Source organism: Procambarus clarkii, chromosome 3 (genome assembly GCF_040958095.1).
Source record: "Procambarus clarkii isolate CNS0578487 chromosome 3, FALCON_Pclarkii_2.0, whole genome shotgun sequence".
NCBI lineage: Eukaryota > Metazoa > Arthropoda > Malacostraca > Decapoda > Cambaridae > Procambarus > Procambarus clarkii.
Genome location: NC_091152.1, coordinates 35790128 through 35799607, shown reverse-complemented (window position 1 = coordinate 35799607; position 9480 = coordinate 35790128).

The window sequence follows — 9480 nt, the reverse complement described above, 5'->3', positions numbered from 1 at the left end:
TCCTAGAAGCCCAGCCCCCCAAGCACCCCTCCTGACCTCTTTCACCCCCATACACCCCCCAAACCCCCCCAGACACCCCCCGGATCCCCCCGGACATCCCCCTGATCCTCCCCGCCCCCAGTCATTCCCCAGACACCCCCCAGATCCCCCCTGCCCCCAGTCACCCCCCAGACACCCCCCAGACCCCCAGAGAAAGGGAGAACTCTGGTACAAGAGTTTCCATGAAGAATCTCAAGGTTTGGTACACCAATGCTGATGGGGTATCTAATAAAGCAGAAGAGATAAAAGAAAGAGTGAGTGAAGCAGATCCTGACATAGTTGCAATTGTGGAAACTAAAATTAATGACATGATCTCAGATGCAATCTTTCCTGAAGGGTACCAGGTGATACGAAAAGAGAGGACACAGAGACAGGGAGGGGAGTAGCACTCCTAATAAAGCGGAAATGGAAGTTTGAAGACCTTGGAAATCGAGTTACCAATGAGTGCACAAGCTTCATACATGGAACTCTGACAGTAGATGGGAGGAAGATTGTGATCTTGGTAATCTACAATCCCCCACCAAACAGTAGAAGACCCAGGCAGGAGTATGATGACAACAACAAAGCATATATAGATGAACTGCAGAAGGCAGCAACACTAGCCCACAGAATGAGAGCGAAGCTGCTGATCATGGGGGACCTAAATCATGGAGAGATAAATTGGGAATCAAGGAATCCCCATGGAGGGGACGAAACGTGGGGAGCAAAATTAGTAGATGTTATAGAAAGGAATTTCCTAACACAACATGTGAAGGAAGACACAAGGGAAAGAGGAGGAGATGCATCGAGCATATTAGACCTGATTTTCACCCAGAATGTAGAAGATATCGAGAATTTAGAGCATGAAATACCTCTAGGGGCCAGTGACCAGTGTGTTCTAGTCTTTGACTACATGATGGAATTCAAACATATGACCATGGGACAAGAGATCTGGGAAAGGAGAGTTGACTACAGGAAACGGGACTATAAGAAGATAAGAGACTATCTGGGTGAAGTGCAATGGGAGGAAGAAATTAGAGGAAAAACAGTCCAAGATATGATGGACCTATTCATACAGAAATGCCAGGAGGCCGAAGAGAGATTTATACCAACAGTAAAGGGAAAAAATAAGAAGGAATATAATAACCCATGGTTTAATAGACAGTGTCAGGAAGCAAAAATGGCCAGCAGGCGGGAGTGGAGGAAGTACAGAAGACAAAGAACAGAGGACAACAGGATCAGATACAACAGAGCTAGGAACGATTACATTAACATAAGACGAACATCGGAAAGGGACTATGAGAACGATATTGCAATCAAAGCAAAAAAACAACCTAAGTTACTACACAGTCATATAAGAAGAAAAATGTCGGTGAACGACCAAGTGACAAGACTAAGGAAGACAGAGGGGGCATATACTGAAAGTGACAAGGAAATCTGCGAGGCACTGAATGCCAGTTTCCATGGAGTGTTCACTACCGAGCCTGAGCAGCTCCCATTGTTGGAAGGGGTTACCCTAGATGAAAGACTATCAGATATAGAGGTGACAGCACGAGGAGGTAATGAAACAGTTGACAACTCTAGATGCAACTAAAGCAGTTGGACCAGACAAAGTATCACCGTGGATACTAAAAGAAGCAGCACAGGCCCTCAGCGTGCCTCTGGCAATGATCTTTAATGAGTCACTTATGTCAGGAGAATTGCCCAGTTGCTGGAAGAAGGCAAATGTCGTGCCGATCTTCAAGAAAGGTGATAGGGAGGAGGCACTTAACTATAGACCTGTATCACTGACAAGCATCCCTGTAAAATACTGGAAAGAATAATTAGGCTACGACTGGTTGCACACCTGGAGAACATTAGGTTTGTGAACAAACATCAACATGGGTTCTGGACAGGGAAATTGTGCCTAACAAACCTTCTGGAATTCTATGATAAAATAACGAGGATAAGACAGGACAGAGATGGTTGGGCAGACTGCATATTTCTGGACTGCCAAAAAGCCTTTTATACAGTACCGCACATGAGACTGCTGTTCAAGCTCGAGAGGCAGGCAGGGGTGGGGGAAAAGGTCCAAGCAAGGATAAGGAACTACCTAACAGGAAGGACCCAAAGAGTTACGGTAAGGGGCGAGAAGTCGGACTGGCGAACAGTAACAAGTGGAGTACCACAAGGATCGGTGCTGGGACCAATTCTATTTCTTGTATATGTTAACTACATGTTTACAGGCGTAGGGTCCTACATGTCGATGTTTGCGGATGACGCAAAGTTGATGAGAAGAGTTGTGACAGATGAGGATTGCAGGATCCTCCAAGAGGACCTGAACAGGTTGCAGAGATGGTCAGAGAAATGGCTACTGGAATTCAACATGAGCAAATGTAAAGTTATGGAAATGGGACTAGGAGATAGGAGACCAAAGGGACAGTACACAATGAAGGGGAACAGCCTACCTGTGACGACGCGTGAAAGAGACCTGGGGTGGACGTAACACCTAATCTATCTCCTGAGGCACATATAAATAGGATAACGACAGCAGCGTACTCTACACTGGCAAAAGTTAGAACATCATTCAGAAACCTAAGTAAGGAGGCATTTAGGGCGCATTACACTGCCGACGTGAGGCCAGTCTTAGAGTATGCCGCCTCATCATGGAATCCCCATCTGAAGAAGCATATAATGAAACTGGAAAAGGTTCAGAGGTTTCCAACGAGACTCGTCCCAGAGCAACGAGGGATGGGGTATGAGGAGCGCCTGAGGGAACTGTGCCTTACGACACTAGAAAGAAGAAGGGAGAGGGGGGACATGATAGGAACGTATAAGATACTCAGAGGGATTGACAGAGTGGACATAGACGAAATGTTCAAACGGAATAGTAACAGAACGAGGGGACATGGATGGAAGCTTGAAACTCAGATGAGTCACAGAGATGTTAGAAAGTTTTCTTTTAGCGTGAGAGTAGTGGGAAAATGGAATGCATTTCAGGAACAGGTTATGGAAGCAAATACTATTCATAATTTTTAAACCAGGTATGATAGGGAAATGGGACAGGAGTCATTGCTGTAAACAACCGATGCTCAAAAGACGGGATCCAAGAGTCAATGCTCGATCCTGCAGACACAACTAGGTAAGTACAACTAGGTGATTACACACACACACACAAAAAAAAAAGTACAAAAAGGTTCTGGTACAAAAAAGACCGAGACCGTGTGTTAAAGATAGTGTTCGCAAACGAGAACACAAAGGAGTTGATTCTAACAGAGAAAAGCCACCTACAATATGTGGGGGAATTCAAAAAAAGTATTCCTCCAGAGGGACATGGCGAGGGAGGAGAGGGCCAAGGCGGCAGAAGCAAGGTAGAAGCGCAGGGCGAGAGGGGAAAACCAGGAAACCACAGCTCCCAACACATCACACCCAGAGGCGAGGGGGGAACCCACAACCAGCTACCCAGTAACACCAGCGGGGAGGGCAACCCCACCACCCTCCTCTGCATAGAAAACTCCCCTTTATTCCTGTCCTCCCGCCCCGTTCACCCCATACCCTCCCTGTCCTTCCCCCTTCACTTGACCCCCCACCCCTCATCCCAGTATCCTCTGCAACCCTGGTATCCACCTCACAAATCCTCACACCCATGGCACTGCTTCCTCCACCGGCAGAACATTCACCAAGGAGGAGATTTGAGAAGGGACAGAAGAAAGTGAGCCACAAGGCAATGTACACTGACATAGATGGTATTACAAATAAAGCAAATGAACTTGGAGAATGGGTACTAGAGGAAAACCCAGACATAATAGCTCTCACAGAAACAAAGCTGACAAAAACAATAACAAATGCAGTGTTCCCACAGGACTATTATGTTATGAGGAAAGAGAGAGAAGGAAGAGGTGAGGGTGGTGTAGCTCTGCTGGTAAGAAAAGGCTGAGATTTTGAGGAGTTGGTTGTTCAGGGATGTGAAGGTTTCAGTGACTACATAATAGGAACAATAACAACTGGAGGGCAAAAAATTATAGTCGTAGTCATATATAACCCGCCACCAAATGACAGAAGACCCTGACAGGAATATGATAGAAACAATATGGCCACTATTAACATAATGGAGAGAGCAGCTTCTGTTGCTAGCAGGAATGGATCTGGACTACTAATCATGGAAGACTTCAACCATGGGAAGATAGATTGGGAGAATAGAGACCCGCATGGAGGACCAGAAACATGGAGAGCTAAGCTGCTGGACGTGGCAACAAGAAACTTTCTAAGCCAGCACATCAAGGATCCAACAAGAATGAGAGGAGAAGATGAACCAGCAATGCTTGATCTGATATTTACCCTAAATGAGTGGGATATAAGGGAAGTCAAGATGGAAGCGCCCTTGGGAATGAGTGATCACAGTGTATTGAACTTTGAGTACCTGGTAGAGCTAGGAATTATCCCCCCCAAAAAAGAACTAGGAAACAAAAGGCTGGCATACCGAAAGGGAAATTATGAGGAGATGAGAAGCTTCCTAAGGGAAATACCTTGGGACACAGACCTCAGAGCTAAGTCTGTACAAGATATGATGGACTATGTCACCCAAAAGTATCAGGAGGCAGTAAGCAGATACATCCCGGCCCAAAAGGAAAAATCCGAGAAGCAAAAGAAGAATCCATGGTATAATAGGGCATGTATGGAAGCAAAGGGACTGAACAAAAGGGCGTGGAGGAACTTTCAGAATAACAGAACACCAGAAAGCAGAGAGAAATACCAGAGAACCAGGAATGGGTATGTTAGGGTGATCTCTCATCTTTTTTTTTTCTTGCCTTGTAACTGTTATAATTTTTTATAAATTTTGTAAATATTTACCTACTTAAAATTTAAATAAATAAAATAAAATAAATGTTTATTTAGGTAAGGTACATACATACAAGAGATTTTACAAAGAATGATGGATTTATAGATAGGGCTAGTACATACAATGCCTAAAGCCACTATTACACAAAGCGTTTCGGGCATGAAAAACTTAAATGACTAAAGCTTAATACTAATTGAGCATAGAGAATAAAATGAGTTCAGAACAAATTAAAAAAGAGATAAAAATGGGGAACATGGCTGAAAAAGCAGCTCAAATACAATTAGGTCGACAAACAGCGTCGTTTAAAAAAAAAAAGACATGGGTTGACAATAGGTAGGTTAGGTAGGTAAGGTAGGTTACAGGGAATTTATTAGGTATAGCTTCGTTTTTATTTTAACTGGTTGAGAGAGGTACAGTCTTTAACATGGATGGGAAGGTCATTCCACATTCTGGGTGCATTCATTTGTAGAGCATTTCTAGTTTGATTAAGTCGTACTCTTAGAATATCAAAACTGTATTTATTTCTGATGTGGTGCTCATGGGTTCTGTTACAACCTTCTATGAAGCTTTTGAGGTCAGGATTGGCATTACAGTTCAGCGTTTTATATATGTATAATACACATGAGAGAATGTGCAGTGACTTAATATCTAACATATTCAGAGATTTGAGTAGGGGGTACCGAGTGATGTCTGGGGCCAGAGTTGGATATTGTCCTAATAGTAGCTTTGTGTTGAGTAATTAGAGGACGTAAATGATTTTGGGTGGTAGAACCCCAAGCACAAATACCATAGTTGAGACATGGATAGATGAGGGAGTAATGGAGAATCACCAGGGCAGGGCAGGGTGCATAATATCTGATCTTAGAAAGAATGAGAACAGTTTTTGAAACTTTTTTGATATATTTAGAATGTGTCCCTTGAAATTCAGCTTCTGGTCAATAAGAACGCCAAGGATTTTGCCATCTAATTTGATACAAATTTGGGTATTGTTTAATTTGAGATTTATTTGATTAGAGGATTTATTGCCAAACAGAATATAGAAAGTTTTGTCAATGTTAAGGGTGAGTTTGTTGGCAGTTAGCCAAAGATGGATTTTATTTAGCTCAGTATTTACTGTGGCATCTAGAGCAAGGGGGGTCAGGACTGGAGTAAATGAAGGTTGTGTCGTCAGCAAATAGAATTGGTTTGAGGTGTTGGGAGGCATTTGGAAGGTCATTAATGTAGATGAGAAAGAGGAGAGGGCCAAGTATGCTGCCCTGAGGAACACCAATGTTGATGGGTAGGGTGGGAGAAATTGAATTATTCACAGAAACATACTGGAGCCTGTCAGTAAGGTAAGATTTGAGGTATTGCAGGGAGTGTCCTCTGACACCATAATGATGTAATTTAAGAAGAAGGTTTTGGTGGTTGACAGTGTCAAAAGCCTTATGCAGGTCCACAAATAACCCAACAGGGAACTCATTTTTATCAAGAGCTGCATGAATCAAGTTAATCATACTAATAAGTGCATCGTTAGTGCTTTTTTTTGGGTCTGAAGCCATATTGGCAAGAGCTAAGTATATTGTGTTTGGCTAGATTAAAGCTGCTTGTAGATTAGTTTTTCAAAAAATTTTGACAAGTTAGGCAGGATTGATATAGGTCTGTAGTTGTTAAAATCTGTGAGATCACCACATTTGTGTACAGGGGTTACTCTCGCTTTTTTTTTTTAGAATATCTGGAAAGGTTTGGAGTTCAAGTGACTTGTTGAAGAGCAATGCAATAGCAGGGGCTAAAGATCTGGAGGCTTTTTTGTAAATTAAAGTTGGTATCTCCTCAAGGGCACTAGACTTGGTTTTAAGGGAAAGGATTATCTCATTAACGTCAGTGGAATTAATAGGCTTTAGGTACAGAGACTGTGGATAGTTACCTGTAAGATAGTCCTTAACATCAGTACTGGAAGATGGAATATCATTTGCAAGGGAAGACCCAATGGAAGAGAAGAACCTATTGAACTCAATAGCAGAATCAGAGGCTGAAAGCTGACCATCGTTATTGGACAGGAGTGTTGGTTTGTTATTTAAAATCTTCTTTGATCCCAATATTTGTGAAATTGTGCTAAAAGTTTTTTTAATGTTGCTCTTTATTTGGGTAAATTTATCTTTGTAGTATTTAGTTTTGGCTCGTCTAATTATCTTAGATAGCAATAACGAGTAATTCTTTGAGAATTCTTTGGGGACAATTCCTAACCTATACTTCTTCTCAAGGTCATGTTTTTTATTAATGGATTTAAGTATTCCCTTTGTAAGCCAGGGATTGTTAAGTTTTTTAGTTGTGACTTGTTTTGTAAGCATAGGACAGTGGGTGTTATAAAGGCTAAGAGTTTTTTTAAGAAAAGATTGCACTGCTAGGTTGATGTCCCCTATGTTACCTAACTCGGACTCCCAGTTGACATTATCAGCAGCAGTTATAAAATTGTCTACAGCACTTTCATTATGCAGCCTAAAACTTAACTCCCTTGACTCTAGAGGTGGTTTGCTAATGTTAGTTAAGAGAAATGTGGGGTAATGGTCTGTAGTGCTATCGGTGATTATACCTGAAGTAAGCGGAGAGGTTATGTTGGTCCAGATGTGATCTAGAGTCGTGGCAGTACTATCAGTGATTCTAGTAGGTCTAGTGATTAAGGGTATGAGGAAGCAAGAACTCCTACAGTTGAGGAAGCTAACAGCAGTAGTGTTCAGGCTCGCAGAGGTCAATATTAAAGTCCCCTGCGATAATTAGATGGTTTTTGTTCAGTCTGTTATCGAGTATTAGATTTCTAAGGTTTGAGTTGAATTCGGACACATCAGTGTTAGGAATTCTATAGACTGCACCCACAGACAGGACAGACTCGGCACCCTTGACTCTGAAGCTGGCGAAGATATACTCCCCAAAGCAGTCTCTAGTTCTAATTACTTTTAAGCATGATAGTTCTTGGTGATAGTAAAGAGCAGTACCACCACCTCTCTGAATTTGACGACAGTTGTGAATTGCCGAGTAGTTAGGCATGTTAAAGAGTTGAGTAGTATCCTCTTTCAACCTCGTTTCAGTAAGTATAATAAAAGAGAATTTGTTGTCAATAGTTTCAATCAAGGCACTAACATCATCGAAGTGTTTACCTAGGGATCTAACGTTCAAGTTGATTACAGAGATATTGTGATTATGTGTTAATACAGTGTTTACATCATGTGCTGTAAAATATCTGCAATTTAGATTAATAAAGTGATGATTGTCATAGATCGTGGATAAGAGGTTTAGTTCTGGGTCTATACTGGTTTGTATAAAAAGGCTGGTTGCAGGAAAACAAGGCAAGAATGACAAATTACAAAATAGAATTATGCTATAAAAGGGAGAAAAATATATAAACAAGACTATACAAAACAAACAAAATGAACAACAAAAGAAAAAATGAGGTAGCTTAAAAGGGGCTTACAGGTACTCTCAGGTACACTGTAAGTAATAATTTGCATTATTGAGACACAGGCAAAGCCAGGGGTACAATGGAGTAAGGGAGTATGGCGAGGCTAGGCAACCTAGGTAATAAATGAAATTAAAGAAAAAAGTTGAATAATAAACGTAGGCAAATTTAAGCTAAAGATTATTAACTATAAGTAGTTTAGTTATGATCGTATAATTAATAAGACCTAAAAAAATATTAAAGCACTCAGTTAATAAAGTCCAGAAAATGACTAGTAAAAGGTAAATTAAAAATTTATTTTCTTAAAAATTATTTTCTTAAATTAAAGACCTGCCCGAAACGCTGCGTGTACTAGTGGCTTTACAAGATTGTGATTACCATATTATGTATCCTCACAATCCCAATGTACCTTCTTGTATATATATAAATAAATAAATAAATAAATAAATATAAGCAATAAATAGTACCTTACAAATATAACGTGAAAGTTCCACTAAGAAAAGTGTAAAAGAGAGACATAAGTACTAGAAGGATAGGGATAAGTGCAAATACTCCTTCCAAAGTACTAGGTCGCAGGACCGGCGTTAGCCCACTAACAGAGCGGGCCCGCCCAGCTAGGGGCTCCACAGGGGTCCCGGCTAAGGGCGTAACGGACTGGCCCAGCTAAGGGGCCTAGTACGGGGCCGTCCGAGGGCATGGCTGATGTGCCCAGCTAAGGGCCGGGACTACGGATGCCTTGACTAAGGAAAGAGCAGGACCGCAAAAAATGCCCCACAAAAGGTGGGGTAAGGCAGTAACGAAAGTGAAAGTAATAATATAGTATGAGAACTAACGCCGCCAGCATAGCGCTCATTACCCTAAAGGACAAAGACCGTTATGCTAAACAAGCATAAACAATAACAGAGCCGTAATCCAGAGAAAACGATAACAATAAGTAAAGCAGAGGGAGGGTAGAAGTAAGGAAACTAAAACCCGGACCGAATAATAAAGAACTTAAATTAGTAATACTATGAAAAAATAGGAACAACATTCATGGCGTTAGGCGAGGCCAGAAGCCAACAGGGTAATTGACATGAGATCATTAACACTAACAGTGACTATAACATCAATGGCAAATAGTAACAAGTGGGGAAACCCCAGCCAACTCCACCAATGAACCCGAAGACCATAAGCAAAGTAGGCTTAAAACAATAATAGTAGCAGAAAAACC